The sequence below is a fragment of the Thermobia domestica genome, chromosome 9 (assembly GCF_964235325.1).
Source record: "Thermobia domestica chromosome 9, izTheDome1.hap1.1, whole genome shotgun sequence".
In the NCBI taxonomy this organism is placed as follows: domain Eukaryota; kingdom Metazoa; phylum Arthropoda; class Insecta; order Zygentoma; family Lepismatidae; genus Thermobia; species Thermobia domestica.
This window is the reverse complement of record NC_137462.1, coordinates 123,404,927-123,421,700: the sequence shown is the minus strand read 5'-3', so window position 1 is coordinate 123,421,700 and position 16,774 is coordinate 123,404,927. Positions and strand designations below refer to the sequence as shown.

Below are 16,774 nucleotides of genomic sequence, written 5' to 3'. Positions count from 1 at the left end.
ATAATCTACTTTTGAGAATTTGAAAGATAGAGAACGTTAGTTTGTTCCACAGTTTTATAATATCCAAAGTAAAAAATTGTATGTGCCACCTAAGATGATTCTTAAAACTATTTAACAGGGGCTATTTATAATATACCGTTAATCGCATCTATATATTAATAGCGGTGTCTGTGAACAAAAAAACTTCAGATTCAAATTGAAAGTGACTATGTTTCTTCAGATTAATGACAATGACTCTCATGGACTTTATGGGCTCGCATCAATAATGTTCTGCACCTGTTGTATGACCCATACTATTCGAATGCTGTGTGCGCTTTTTATATTTGGCTATAGGTGAAATCCAGTTACATCAAAAACTTTCAATTAATTACAAACTTTGTGCAAGAATGACCCGGTGACTTTTAAAAATCTTGCAATCCCAGAACAGTTGTCTTTTGCGTATATTGCAATAATCATAGTTCATCTCTTCACTTTGTATCTTTTAAATTATTTTGTTAATTGTGTTAACTGAGGATCTGCTACTGACACTCTGAGAAAGTAAATCGCCAACAATTAATACGCGTATAACTTTAGCCGCACAATCACAGTTCTTAAATACCTTACGTACCCAGGAGCCCCATATACACGTGTGTATCTTTAATTATTATCACGTTTATCTACGGTAATGGACTACATCCTGAGTGTATTATTAAATTGATTCTCGGATGTTTTCTACGGGGTGGCAAGGTTACTTTTCGCTTTTATCAGTTATAATTGGATAAATTATTGAAAACCGACTCATAAGACATCCCGGAAAGCAGAAAACCTTTCTAGGAATGAGCAGCTTGGTATAAAAGGAACAGCTCGTTAACCAAGCATTATCATTTGATCGTAATCGACACTGGTAACAATATTTAACATCATGAAGGTTTTGGTAAGTACGTAAAAATATTTTTTGCTGCTATAAAGGGGATTTATTTTGATATGAATACTCTGAATAACAACAACAAATTTAATTTTCTAGCACTCTTATATTCAGAGGTTTACTGAATTGATTTTCGAATGTTCTCTACGGTTCTTGATGGTTGTATTTATAACACACATATAAATGAATCTCAAACGTGTATTTATGATATTAATTTGTTTACTCATTTACAAGTAGTTTCTGTATTCTGATACAATCGGCATTCGCAATGTGAAATTTTGATTTCTTGATAAGCAGAACATTTAAGAAAAAAGGTTTGTTTAGTAAACATATTGGGTCTTATGCAGAGTCGTTCTGACGCATGATTAGTGCCATACTAAAGAGTTCGATTAACCTATGGTAATTGCAGTAGTCAGACCTTTAGTATGACGCTAATCATATGTCAAAACAACTCTGCATAAGGCCCATTGTTTTCACGTTCCTGAGTATGTTTATCTAGCACGTTATTAGACTCTACTCGCTGCAAATTTCTCAACTTGACAGAATAGTATTATAATACGTTCTTCTAATTCGTTAACAATATAATATGTTCTAATTCTCTTTACACGTATAATATTTTCCGTTGCCAGGAATGTAATGAGGTATATACGGGACTAAAGCGTATGCTTAACTAATATTTTTATAGTTAACTGTGTACTCATCTTAAATTTACGAAAGAACAAACGAATATGGTGCTGAGTATATGCTATAATTTTCAAAAGAATTTAGTATATACCCACAATTAAGTTGAGCATTACATCACTGTCTTTTATTATTTTAGGCTCTTCTCGCCCTCTTCGCCCTCGTGGCTACTTCTTTTGCTGAAGAATCTGCCAGAGACAAGAGAGCTATTGGTCTTGGTCTAGGAGGTATTGGATTAGGATATGGAGGATATGGTCTAGGCTATGGAGGATACGGACTTGGAGGTATTGGATACGGAGGTATTGGTGGATACGGACTTGGACGTATTGGATACGGAGGTATCGGCGGTTATGGACTTGGTGGATTCTATGGTTAAACCTAAAAAAGAATGTCAACGCATAGTCTCGAAGAACCTGTATCCAAATTGTAGTTAAATATATCTTATCGGCAATACAATACTTGTAATTGTTATTGTTCCCATTAGTGTTATTCATTTAAATGATCATTATCTTACATTAAAGTCATTGGCGTAAATATTTCGTTAGGGAGGCATGGATACTTACTTCCTCAATGATTTTAGTTTCAGTGTTTGGTCGAATGGTATTTTAGGGGTTCAAAAGTAGGGCATGATAACCACAGTCCGCTCTAATTATGCGTATGACTAAAATGGCGTGAAATGCAAATGTTCAAACGTCTTCGTTTTTTTTTTTTTTTTTTCAATCAATTGAACTCTACAACGATGCATCGCTCAATTCATTTATTTCTTAGGTTATTTGTGACTAGTGATACTGTGCATTGTAGAAGCAAACGGAAGATTGTTTTTCTCAAATTTTCATCATCTTAACCTTCAAAATTTTCAATCTCAACAAACAGGAGTAATTATCTTTAAGCTTTTATGAAAAGACATGCTTTGTTTTATGAAAACATTTTTATCTTCTTTTTTATTAAAGTTTTCATGAAACGTGATTCGAGAGCTGAAGTGATTTTGCCCCTTGCGTTTGAATCGTGTCAACCATTCACATAGGTTTTATTGGAAAGCCTGAAGGAAAGTATACGCAGTGTTTCATAGAAATGTTTTCTTTAATTTATCGTCAATAAGCTTTCATAATATAGTGTAAAGTCATCCTTAGATTTAATTTCAATCCCGAAACTTTAGAAGTATCTGTTATTAGAAATAGAACGCATTATGAGCCATAAAAATTGGAGAATCTTGACGAAATTCTCTCGAAGGATTTTTGTAATCTGGGGCTGAGACCTAAATGAGCTCCATCATTATTGATCAATTTCGAAGAGTTATCATGGACATATTCTTCAAATTGAGCAGATCAAGTTCACTACTTCATTCAACCACAAACATTGAATATTATAGGAATCCCTCAAAGAATGTTGTATCAAAATCGAATAATTTTAACGAAAGATATCGTGAAACATACATTTTTAAAAAGAAGTCATGGGAAGGAGAGTTAAACTCACTGGCATGTTCTTGTCAGGTTTTACCTTAATAGAGTAGGGAAGATTGGGAAGCCCCAAATAATTTATACGACGATTCTACCAAAATTTAACACGTTTGGGAAAAGTTACTAAGGAAAATTAATTCATTATCATGTCTTGTGAATAAGGAAATTTTGGGATTCCGGGGAACTTACTATCTATTATCCAATTATTATCTATTATCATTGATTGACCAAATTCAACTTTAAACAATGGAGATGATCTGAAATCCCAAAACAAAATATACACTATGTGTCAAAATATAATAACTTTTACCTAACTTACACTGGAAAACTTTTTTGTTATTACATTAAGTATAGAAACAAACTTACTTACAAATGGAGTACATAAATACTGCTTGAATCGAATGGTAGAAGCTCACTTAAACTTACGTCAATAAAATTAGCTAAATGATGCATTGGACTGGAGAATCGACGCGAAAGATTGTAATGTTATTTATTCATTTATTTAATGGAGATTTTCAACTTATCCGTTACTAATTCCAATCACAATTAACGCGAGTGGTTCTTAAGCTTCCAAGAAAATATAAATTTTATCTCATCAAAAATATTTATTTATTTATTTATGAAAGTTATCGTGAAACATGATCTTAGATTTGAGATAATGCAAAATCATTTTGAAACCTGTAACGTACTGTTACAGTCTTTATAATGGATTTTTTTATTGGAAAGGGTCTAACTTTTTACAGATTCTGTACTATGAAAATTTTTCAAAATATGTTTCGATTCATATAATATAATTATTCGTTTATCGTCATACTCAAAATTAATATTTAAGTTTAATACAAGTTAGTAGAAATTATACTTTCACGACTAATACTTTTATTTACACATTATTTCATGATAATTTCAGAGTTAAGGGTATTTTAAAACGAATAGATATGGAAATTATTATTTTATTGTTATTCGAAAATATAGGCCCGCTATTGGGTGAAAATCTCTTGGCATTAATCACCAATCTAAATTTGGCAGAATACTTTAGACCCCTCCGCCTCGTTTGACATACCCTGATCCTCCCAAAATCTAGTTGTATCCAGATTTTACCAATTTTCTATTTGTATTATATTCTCCGCCGCCAAATTTCCTTGCTATGATTGGTACTACTTTCTGATACTAGCGAAACAACCGCACTTTCGTAGCACTACGCGGGCGACTGCTTCGAGAGAAGACACATTGTTTCTGGCTCCAGAGAATTTAAGGTTTTTACGAACTGAAAGCTGCAATAAGAAGGTAAAATAGCTTAAGTATAAATTAAACCGTTTGGAAGCCGTGGGAGCAAATAATGTACTAAATAGCAAGTGAAAATAGACTACAAACAGTGAAAATTAGTGAGATGCAGCAAACTGCTTAAGTAACGCCACGTTTGAAGCTAAGTGATAACCATGAACATGATTCAGGCCTAGCTTGTGATTTTTATCATTTTGAAGACAGTGTGAGGATTCGTGTTTTCCCAGATATCCCCATTACCTGTAACGTTTGTCCTATATGTTAGAGTCACGGGGGGCCTAGCTGGATATAGCCTTGTTAGAATACATACTTATAGTTAGTGTAACATTGTTCTTTCATTAGTAACATGGCGGTAGTTTTGGTGTTTTTGGAAGTTAGATTAGTTTCAATAATGTCTGAGTAAACTTAGACAGGGTCTCCCGCTTACTCCCGGAATGAGTACCGGCTTCCGTTAAGAATGGGTTAAATCGTCATATCTTAGGGATTCTCTTCCCTTCAGGAAGGGGACCCCTCATTTCTCTGTTCTTCTTCCTCATAAATAGTTCAATTACAACTATCAGTTAAATTACAGAGCTATAAATTAATCAGCAATAGGGCCATTTAGATCCTAAATCAGTTTACCCCCACTTTTCGATTGTCAGAGCCGATTTAAAGAAAGAAAATCTGGATACTTGATTAGCTTGTGTACAATAATAGATTGGGTGTTGTGTTAAATCTAGTGAGGAGAAATATGGTTAACATGGTTTCAAAGATGGGGTGAATTCATTAACTTCTGTTTGATCGCTTTCAACCCCAAATAACATGAATAAGCCTCTAATATTAAACAAAGCGCACATTATGTTCCATCAAATACAAAAATTTTTCGAAATTTTCACGGAGTATATTTTAAAAATATATTGTAGAAATTTTCATTCATTTCCTCATTATTAACCAATTTCAACTCCAAGCAGGGGAGATGATTGGAAGTCCTCACATAAATGTATATATCATACAAGTATTTCACTAGGTTTGTTTTAGAAAATTAACATAAAAGATACTCTTTTTAAAATGGTGGAAGGGAAGCTTAACTTATTATCTCATAATTTACAGATTGAAACCCCAAATAGTATTAACCCTCCGTGGTCACTCTGGAGTCTGACAGACCCCAGATCAATTAATTTTTGTTCTTATTTCTTTTCTGTTGTTTTTTTGAAAACTTTTCCATCCATATAAATTCAATTGGTAACACTGCCTGTTTTTATGGCTTGTAAACTGCGTCAATTGCGAACTGTCTGCTATACAAGACGGTTGTGAAGTGTATTTGGGGTCCAACAGACCCCAGTGTTACCGGCACGTAAGCGTTTGCTTCTTTTGTTCGCTTTTTAATTCAACCTATTTTCCTTTATTTCTGACATTTCTATTTATGAAATATGTCTCAGAGTAAGTTAAAAGAAGATGAAAAACTTGAACTTTTGCTTGCCAATAATGATGGTGACAATGGTATAGAAGATTTTAGTATTTTCTTAAAGTACAATTACCAAAGCGTTAACCTTTTCAGGACCAACGGCTAAAGCGCTGAGCCAGCAGTTTAAAACCTCCGTAGCTCGACTATCAATTAACGTAGAGAGATGATTTAGGTGTCTATCTCTTCCGGAAGGATGAAACTTTCCAATCGTGTGCATTTCATCCACATCAGGGGTCTCGAAACGGAAAGCTAGGGGGGAAATTATGGGAAAGACTAGCATAAGATACACAACTTATGAATTCTTCGAAACAAAAAGTAATTGCTCCGTGTGCTCAGGCGATACAGACATTCTGACCTCACTAACAACGTTAGATCCCAAGCTAAACACTCGTTCACTGGGAACACTCGTAGCTTCCACCGAAATGTATTTCCTTGCTAACTTTGCCATTTTTTGGAAGCTCCTTACTACATCGGTGACACCACTCTAATGGGTTAAATTCAAAATCACAATGTGGTAATGAGTAATACTTCTCCATTCCTTTTCCTTTGCTACACTTAATATTTTCCACGAAGGAAAGAGGCAAAACCTTTTTATTAGCTACTTTTCCAGGTAGACATGAATATTTGAATGTTTGAGCAACATTTACTATAGTTGGTGGTGTTAACATCAATTCTTCCTGCACTAACGATTATATCTTGATCTTATCCTCACTATTAACAAAGAAACTTTTAAATCGAGGATCCAGAAAGCAGCGCTTTTGAATCATGATCTTGGTTGACTCTCGTAGATATCTCTGTGCAAAAGAATGTATGATTTGTTTCTGTACTTCCTTTACTACGTCTTCTACTGCTCAATCTAGAAAATGGTGGTCATTTTCATAATATTCCCAGAAAACCTCTATACTTACATCGAATGTTTGTTTTTGTATTTCTTCGGTACCCTGGATTTCTTCAATGCCTTGTCCTCTTCAGTGCTTTTGCTTGCTTCACTGTTTTGTCTTATTCGGTGAATTGCATATTAGTGCAGTCAAATTACCGAAAAGTACGGAACAAATTAGTAACAAGCTGAAAGTTGATACAGATGTTGGAAATGATGTTTTAAACAACATACTAAAAGTTTCCTGAAATCCCACCTGACCTTCGCCCGCCATATTGGAAAATGGCCGCTGCAAATGTCAAATGAACAATACCCAGCTAAAATAGCAATATCTACGTTAGGGTTGAACATAAAGAGATAAATCTAGTGTCGTTTTATAGAACAGATAATTTATATATATATATATATATATATATATATATATATATATATATATATATATATAGAGAGAGAGAGAGAGAGAGAGAGAGAGAGAGAGAGAGAGAGAGAAACAATTTTTCATTAAAAAAATATACGTTTAGAAATATCTAGTTCTAGATTCTAAAATTCCGAAAACTACGCTATTCTGAATTCTATATTCCACTATACACTATTACCTTACCTGCATCTTGCATCTTTGATCAGGCACGTAGCCAGGGTTTCGTAATAGGGGGGTCCGTGACGAAACACTGCGGTTATCACACCAGGGGCTGGATCGTTCTAAACTATTTTACCGGCAACATATATTAGTTCGTTTAGCCAGGGGGGGGTAGTGACATGAAATATTGTGGTTTCACACCAGAGGCTCGATAAATCTAAACTATTTTACTGGCAACATACCTATATTAGTTTATTAAGACAATAAAATGAGGATATATTAGTAAGTAATTTTAATAACAAACTATAAAGAAATCTGCAGTAAAAGAATATTTTAAAATATCGAAAAAGATATAGTCTTTCGAGGACATTCGAACTCTGTTCGTCTTGTCTTCTTTCTTCTTTTTCTTATCTTCGTTTATTGCCGTCAATGATAGCAATGAGATCTCTTTGGCAGTAAAGACATCCTATAAAATGGATTAGTGTTGCTGCGAAATTGAAAATTTCTTTAACACGTGTAATTGGAATCTATGTTGCCAGGCTCATATTATTGGTGATTGGGGCATTTCTTAAGTTCTACCTGAGAGTCTGTCTGATCGAACCGGTTTATCTATTGTCACTTGTAGTCTATAGGATTAGGATGGAGTTAGATCGAATTCGGAATGCTCCGTTCCGATAATGTCCATTTTAAACTTGAACCTCTTCCGGTTTCCTCCAAACAAAGCTCCTCATAAAAAAAGAGTAACCAAACGTTTGCTGTACTTTTATATTTTAAGGTTGATTCTTCTTTTTCTCGTTTCTTTTTGTTTAATCGTTCCTTAATTTTTTCATTTATGGTTTCGAAGGGGGGGTCCGGACCCCCCGGACCCATCCCTTGGCTACGTGACTGCTTTGATGCATCTATCTAATTAAGAATTGTATTAGCCCAATACCGAATATTTTGCCCAGTACCAAGAAATCGTACGGTAACTTTTTTTTTAAAAAATCTTCAACGGCTTTGAAGTTGTGAATGGATTTAGGATAGAGTATGCTATCTTTTAGACTTAAATTTTGTTATATGTCTAGTAGCATTGTATGGACGGAAACTGTCTGTCTCTCTATTTTTTCTTGTAGGTAGAACGGGATGCTACCTTGAGAGGAAAAATCAAAATTATCCTTTTTGATGGAGGACGCAGTACAACAATAATAGCAGCCATCTTCAATGAGCGGCATCCTAATCGTAAGCCGGTGACAGAGAGTGCTGTACGAAAACTAATCCGTAAATTTAGGGCAACAGTAAATGTTGATAATTTACCACGACCAGGACGACCACGAAGTGCAACTCTCCAGACACATCAGCAGCTGTGTTGAGGTATTGGTGAAAAGTCCTACAAAGAGTGTGCGATGTCTATCAAGTGAACATAATGTTAGTGTCAAAAGTGTCCAAAGATTCTTAAAAACGGAGAAGTGGCACCCTTACAAATTACAGTTGGAATAAAAACTGTCAGAGACTGATCCTGATAGACGAATGGAGTTTTGCGAATAGACGTTGGCCCAGACAGCTCATGACCCAGTATTTCCTCATAACATTGTTTTTAGTGATAAGGCAAATTTCTATGTAACAGATGAGGTTAACAACCAAAATGTTCGGTATTCGATAAATAAAATTCTTAATTGGGTAGATGCATTAAAAATGCAAGGTGCAAGTATAGTAATGGTGTGGTGTGGATATGGAGTGAAAAAAAAAATTGGACCTGTTTTCATTGATGGGATCTTGGATGCTCCACAATATGGACATATGCTTGAAAACACTGTTATGCCACTTGTGTTGAACGAGCAAGGGATATTTCCTCAATATTGGGAACAAGATGGGGCACCGACTCATTATGGTTATAATGTAATCGACAGCTCAATGAACAGTTACCAGATTGCCGGATAGGTCAGCGTGGACAAGTTGAGTGGCCAGCAAGGTCCCCCAACCCAACTCCGTCGGATTTTATCTTTGAGGGCACCTTAAAACTATTGTCTACCAATGTAAAATTAATAACATTGGCCACCTGAAAAGAAGAATAATTACGGCCTATGAACAAATATCACCGACTATGCTTCGCAGAGTGCACATGCACTGGGTCGCCCGCTTAAGGATGTGCATACAACAGAATGGTGGACATGTTGAACAAGCCATGTGATTGTAATTGTCTCATGTAAATGTGAGATGTTACAAAGTTTATTTTTCACTTTATCCTTCAATTCGAAACTTCGCACAGCCCATTTTATAGCATTTCACGCATAACTTATCCTAAATATATTCAAACTTCAAAACCGTTGCATGTTTTGGAAAAATAACCTTACCTTTGGATTTCTCTTTGAACGAGGATGTTTAATCGTCATACGACCACGTTACTACTTAACATAAACAAGTTGATTCCAAGATGGCGGACGACAACCTTAACCACGTCATAATGTTTCCCCCCTCCCACCAACTTTGATCCCTATTGACTTAGGATCGATTGCCTTTGCAGTTTCTCAAATATTTAGCCCGATCCAGACTTTGTATTTCACTTTAAAAATATCATCTTTCAATTACTTCGGAAATTTGGACATTTTCCAATATGGTGAACGAAGAAGTTGTGGATTTTAGTATGTCATTTAAATAATCTTTACCAACATCTATGTCAAATTTCAACTTGTTAATAATTACTCCCTATGGTCCAATAAAATTTTAAATCAGTTTGACAGTAGTTTTCGGAATTTTAGAATTAAGAGCCAAACATTTCTAGAGCTATACTTTTTATGAAAAATCTTCTCTATAAAAATATTGTGTTATCTATGTTCTACAACACGACACTAGATTTATCTCTTTACGTTCAACCCTAACGAAGATATTGGTATTGTTCATTTGACATTTGCAGCGGCCATTTTCCAATATGGCGGGCGAAGGCCACGTGGGATTTCAGGAAACTTTTAATATGTTGTTTAAAACATCACTCCCAACATCTGTATCAATGTTCAGCTTGTTAATAATTTGTTCCTTTTTTCATTAAAATTTGAGCTTTATTTATTGAACTATATCTTCCGTCAGCTGACACAACATGGGCCATATACCTGAGGCTGTGACGTGGTTTTCGGAAGATATTGCCTCACCCATTTATTGCAATGGCTTGTAAGCTTCTGCTAACGTTTCAGCCAACTTAATATCTCAAGTCTAAAATCAGATTTGCGTGTCTCTGAGCTAGGAAACGAGACTGTACATCCTTCTGCTCATTGAGTACCTCTAGTTTTGGTAAACAAGATCCCCATCGAGTATGTGGTAGGCGATTTCGTATGTTGCATTGAAACCAAACAAAACAGTCCTCAAACAGGACACAACAGTTCTTAAACCGAAACGAACTATTCTACAAGCATTGTAGAGTTGGAAACACTTAATCTCGTGGTATTGCAAGTAGATCAATGACTTCCTGTCGATATTTGCATCATCAGCAATTTTTACCTATTAGTTTAAAAATTACAGAGGCGTTCAAAGATGTGTTCCACCAGTATGTAAGTATGTTTATTATTTCTTTTAGCTTCACAGGAAATGAATTACATCCTGAATGCATTATTAAACTTATTCCCGTCTGTTTTCTGTGGGTATCAATTATTTTTTGCTCTTAGCAGTTATAATTGGAGAAATCGACTCACAAGACATCCTGGAAAGCAGAACAGTTTTCAAGAACAAACACTAGTATAAAAGACAGCTCGGTCACCAAATATTATCATTCGATCATAATCGATATTGATAACAAATTACTTAACAATCATGAAGGTTTTGGTAAGTTAAATATTTCTTCTTATTATAAGTTTAATTTAGTTTCACATTAATAATTGAATAACATCAGGAAATTTGATCCTCTAGCAGTGCTGAACTGAGAGAATTTGTGATTTTATTGGAGTAACTGTTAAGGACATAAGTAATCCTCTATTTTTTTTTTTTTTTTTTTTAAGATTTACGATTGTTATTATGTACACAGAGCCGTAGCTAGAGATTTCGGCGTCTGGGGCGAAGGAGTATTAGGTGCATTTTACACTCATTATTATTATTATTATTATTATTATTATTATTATTATTATTATTATTATTATTATTATTATTATTTACTTAAAGAAAAGCAGTTTTTGTTATACTACGCTGAAGTTTTATCAAGCTGCTTAGACAGATCATTGCAACAGCCAAAAGAGATCATTATGTATTCTTTTACAAATAAGAATTGTTTTCAAGAGGCTTATTTTGAACTTTTTGCTAAACTTGACAAACCTACCTTGGAATGGTATACAGATCTACTTGGAGAATAGTTTATGGAAATTTACAACTATGTACAACGTTTCATACTATCGATAAGAAATTAAATTAGAAACTGTGTGATTTTAAAATGTACGAAATGGGTGACAGCATTAATTTCCAGTAGTAACGGTAAACTTTTGAAATTTTATTCTGTATTGACCACAAATAGCGTTTAAATTTCGGTTCTTTTACGGTAAAAAAAGAAATGTAACGGAAATGTAACGGAAATTCAGTAGGAGCCTTCTTTACGAATTTCTCAATATTGATTAATGGAGCTGAATAATATATTTAATGTCTGTATTTCAAATCCAAAATATAATTTGGCTACTATATATTATTGAAGCTGCAGTAATTACTTTTCTTAATGAATTAAAGTTCTGAATTTAAGGTTACTTATTATTAATTAAAATATTAAAAATAAACTTATACAGGCGCGGATCCAAGGGGAGCTATAGGGGTTACAGCCGCCCCGTGATAGTCAGGTATACACTGGATAAAATGGGCTTCAATCCTGCTTTACACTGGATAAAGCGGCAAACTATGGTTTAGCCCCTCCCTTCATCATATCCTGGATCCGTCACTGAACATATATATATACAGGGTGTTAATGAAATATACAGACAAACTGTAAGAGGTGATTCCTCACATCAAAATAAGAGAAAAAGTTAATATAGACCTATGGCGAAAAGTGCCTAGTTTCAGAGCTAGGATTGTCCAAAATCGCGAAAAAGCCAAATTTCAAGAGGCCCTGATTCCAATTCGAGAGACTGTGGATGGTGGTCCTTATCAGTCTAAAGGAAGTCAAGCATAAACAATCTAAAGGTGTATATTTCATCCATTTTCAATATGTATATAGGGTATTCCCTACAGGGTATAATTCTTATATATGTTTTCAATGGATATACCCTGATTTCAAGAAGGGTTCAAAGTAGACCTTGACAACAATGGACATCTAATACTTCGGAAGGAAGGCGGAAGTGTTAGGAACCGTCAGTTCCATGTTTCCTTCGTGTTCGGAATAACGTGTGATGATATGTATTTCGTCACGGTATATTTCACGTTTTCTTCACTTATAAGCGTGAAAGCAAACATCGCAGCATGCGTTTTCCCGAGTACGAGAGACCGTGTTGCTGACGATCCTTAACACTTCCAACATCGCCCTAAAGAATTCCGTGTTCACTGCTATCAAGACTTATCGTTTGCCTACTTTGGACCAATCATAAAATCAGAGCGTATCTCAAAATTCAGAGAATTCTGATGGCATGTCTGAGAATTTCACCCTGCAGGGAATAATCTATACATCCATTGAACATTAAAGAAATATGCATTTTTGGATTGCGTATGGGTGACTTACTTTAGGTCGATAAGGACCACCATCCACAGTCTCTCAAATTCGAAATAGGGCCTCTAGAAATTTGCCTTTTCACGATTTTGGACAGCCTCTGAAACTATGCACTTTTCGCCATAGGTCCATATAAACTTCTCTTATTTTGATGTAAGGAATCATCTCTTGAAGTTTGTCGGTATACTTCATTAACACCCTATATAATTTTGTATATAGATATCCTGGCGATAAAAGTAGTTGATGGAGAAATGATGCCAATAAATTCCTTCAGATTGGAAGCATTTCATATGTCAACGGAATAAAAAGAATCATTGATAGTGGTTAGTCTTTCAAAAAGGCAAAATTCATTGGGTTAAGTTCTGATCCCTTAAGCCTCTATTTCTATAGATGCTTCAAGCTCGTAAACGTTGTTATTCCTTGAATTTCCCTTAATTTTTAATATTTCTGCGCAAAAAATAGATTCTGTGTGTCTTTTAACTCCCCTTATTTTCACACCTATATTCTCACCGTCGTGATTAATCCGATTCGGCAGGAAAACGAAATTAACTAATTAAACTTATCACCATCAAAACGTCGACCACGTATTTCTGACTTAGACCGTTTCTGATCTTTAAAAAGCCTCCGCGTTCTTTATTAATCATTTCTCGGCACCTTGTATATCACATCGTCATTAACAAATCAAATACAATAACTTTTTTTTTAAGTAATAATTAAAAAACTTGTTGTGATTCTAATTGAAAGATTGGGTTGCGAGCGGAGCAAGCATGAAAATTATTACCAAATGTATTTCTTTGTAAACCAACAATATTGTTTTAATAGGGCGCCAATACTTTTACGGGACGCCGCGTCGTTTACTCTTTTCCATTTTTTTTTAAATTTTTCCTTCTAGCTCGTTCGGCGCACTCTTACTATCAACGACCGGGGTGACAGCCCCGCTCGCCCCCTCTTCCCCCGTCGCTACAGCCTTGTATGTACTGTAATTATGAACAATCGAATTTATTCTTGAACCATTTTAGCCTCCGCGTACATTCCCATGAATATGTAATCCTTCGTGGTCACTCTGGGGTCTGACAGATTCCAAATAATTTAATTTTTGATCTGATGTTTTTCTGTTGTTTTTTGAAAACTTTTCCATCCATGTAAATTCAATTGGTAACACTGCCTGTTGTTATGGCTTGTAAACTGCGTCAATTGCGAACAGTCTGCTATACAAGACGGTTGTGAAGTGTATTTGGGGTCCAACAGACTCCAGTGTGACCGGCACGTAAGCGTTTGCTTCTTACCGGTGGCTGGTAACAATAAAAACAAGCCGAGATAAACCGAAACCAAAGGCTTCCGGCGCACAAAGCTGCGGAACACAGTCTCTGTTGCCAAGTCGAACCTGTCTTTGGCCGAGCTCGACAACCAGTGTCGCGTTTATTCCTTGGACGATGGACTACTTGAACTCGAAATTCGGTTCAAATTCAACCATTCGATTCACATCCAATGCCGAGAGATAAAGTACCACAAACACATACACGACGAGAGATAAAGTTTCCGTAAGCTTACGCCGAGAGATAATGATAAATGTCACATTAAAAATAACTGCGAAATCAGTTAAGATTGTATTTACATTTGCTCTGTGAATAGAGCCTCAAAAGAGATAGAAATATCGTGGGATACTTTTGAAAAAGAAAATTCCTCAAGAGACTAGGGCTACCTAATATGGGAAATGCATAAGAAGATATGTATATTCCTGTGCTGAAAATGGGAAGACGATGCATTACATTAACATTCCAACTGGAAATAAAAGACTATCACTTCATTATCGATATGAAAAAAGCTAGTTTTGACCATACAGTGAAGAAAATAAAGAATTTCACATACAAGATCGATCAAACAGTAGGAAGGGGCAACATTTTCAATAATAATGAAACTGAAAATGAAAATACACCTAAACCAATAAACTAGATTTAGTTTATTTCTCGCATCAGAAGCTTCAAAAATGAGATTAGCAATTTTCAAAATTTTTATTTGATTCTTCAGTTCAATAGTACTGCTATTTTTTCTTCTTTTGGATTTGTGATCCTTTTTAACAATTACGGCGTTATCACGAATATACCAACCTACTATTACAAACTTACATTACCAACCTGGAATCATCTTATATTATTTCATTTTATAAACTCACGTTATACACCACCACAAATTTTATACAGAGTAAATAATATAGCAGAACAGTATAGACTAAGTGTGGACTATATTTATACAATCTTGCTTCTCGCTTAGATTTTAATCTTTAGTACCTATATAGAATTCATTACAAATTATCACAAAACTTACCTTTCCCTACACAAAAGCAGACCTACAGAATACAAAAAAGAAATGTAATTCGTATAATCTTTAAACATGAATTTTAATTTCTGGTGGAAGAATTATCCTCGACATCCTCTCGGTCAATCACTGATTTCCAGCCAATATCATCCACACACACACATACATACATACGCACACACACACACACACACACACACACGCACATATATATATATATATATATATATATATATATATATATATATATATATATATATATATATATAATGATCTATTTGAAACATATATTCATGATATTCTATTGTGCACTCCTCTTATTGGTAGTTTCTGTTCTCTGACGAATTGAAAGTCACTTTTTTACTAAACACACTGTTATCACGTTACAAGTCTGTTTATCTACCACGATATTAAGCTCTACTACACCACTTCTCATTTCAAAAATAATAATAAAAATAAAAATTCTCTCTCCTGTTAAAAATTGTGATAACTAAAAATTTTCTCTTACAAAAACAATAGGAATATAAATATTTTTTTTACTATTATTTTAGGCTCTTCTCGCCCTCTTCGCCCTCGTGGCTATTTCTTTTGCTGAAGAATCTGTCAGAGACAAGAGAGCTATTGGTCTTGGTCTAGGAGGCATTGGATTAGGATATGGAGGATATGGTCTAGGCTATGGAGGATACGGACTTGGAGGTATTGGATACGGAGGTATTGGTGGATACGGACTTGGACGTATTGGATACGGAGGTATCGGCGGTTATGGACTTGGTGGATTCTATGGTTAAACCTAAAAAAGAATGTCAACGCATAGTCTTCGAAAAAACTGTATCCAAATTATAGTTGATTAAATATTATTTGCAATATCAATACTTGTGTACGTTATTGTATTTGTTAGTTTTAGTATTATTCGCTTAAATGATATCTGTCTTACGTCAAATTAACTGAAATGAAAATTTTCGAGCGTTTACCCCTTCTCTTGTGAATTCTCTTCACGTAGCTAATCGAACGCAAGAAATGTGTATGATTGTAAGCTCCTATTACAACAACTTCAATAACAAGCAACAAAAGTAAATTAAGCTTCCAAGAAAAGATAAATTATGGAAATCATTATATTCATTTATTTACATTATGGAAATCATTATATTCGTTTATTTAGTTTAAACGAAAGTTTGCCTGACACATGTTTTTAAAGCTAGAGTGTATTTTTTCCCTTCTGCTTCAGTTACGTGAACCATTAGAAATGGGCCCTATTAGAAAGTCTAAAAGAAAGTATACGCAGTATTTCACTGAAATCGGGTAACTCTTGGAGAAAGTTATCATTTACATATCTTTAAACGATGGGGTAAATTCACCCTCGCACTAGTTTCAACCTCAAAATTATAAGAGTAAGGCTACACTCTCAAAGAAGATCACTGTATGACCAAAAGAAAAAGAAAGAAAGAAAAGAAAAATCGATGAATTTTTGCGATTTTTCTTTCTTTTTATTTTAATTTAAAGATGAGCTAAATTGGTTTCATACTTATTGACTGAAGGTTCAATTTCAATCATTTGAAATGATTTAAAATCCTCAGGAAAAATATACCATATTGTACT

The 16,774-nt window shown here is 34.6% G+C and overlaps 2 long non-coding RNA genes across 2 annotated transcripts; both read left to right on the top strand.

The window, feature by feature from the left end:
- Window positions 1-896: 896 nt before the first annotated feature.
- Window positions 897-2,054, top strand: LOC145694078 (uncharacterized). The gene is made up of 2 exons (XR_014132912.1): window positions 897-913; window positions 1,725-2,054. It is a non-coding gene; the product is annotated as an uncharacterized LOC145694078 (long non-coding RNA).
- Window positions 2,055-10,972: 8,918 nt separating this feature from the next.
- Window positions 10,973-16,035, top strand: LOC145694077 (uncharacterized). The gene is made up of 2 exons (XR_014132911.1): window positions 10,973-11,010; window positions 15,730-16,035. It is a non-coding gene; the product is annotated as an uncharacterized LOC145694077 (long non-coding RNA).
- Window positions 16,036-16,774: the final 739 nt, after the last annotated feature.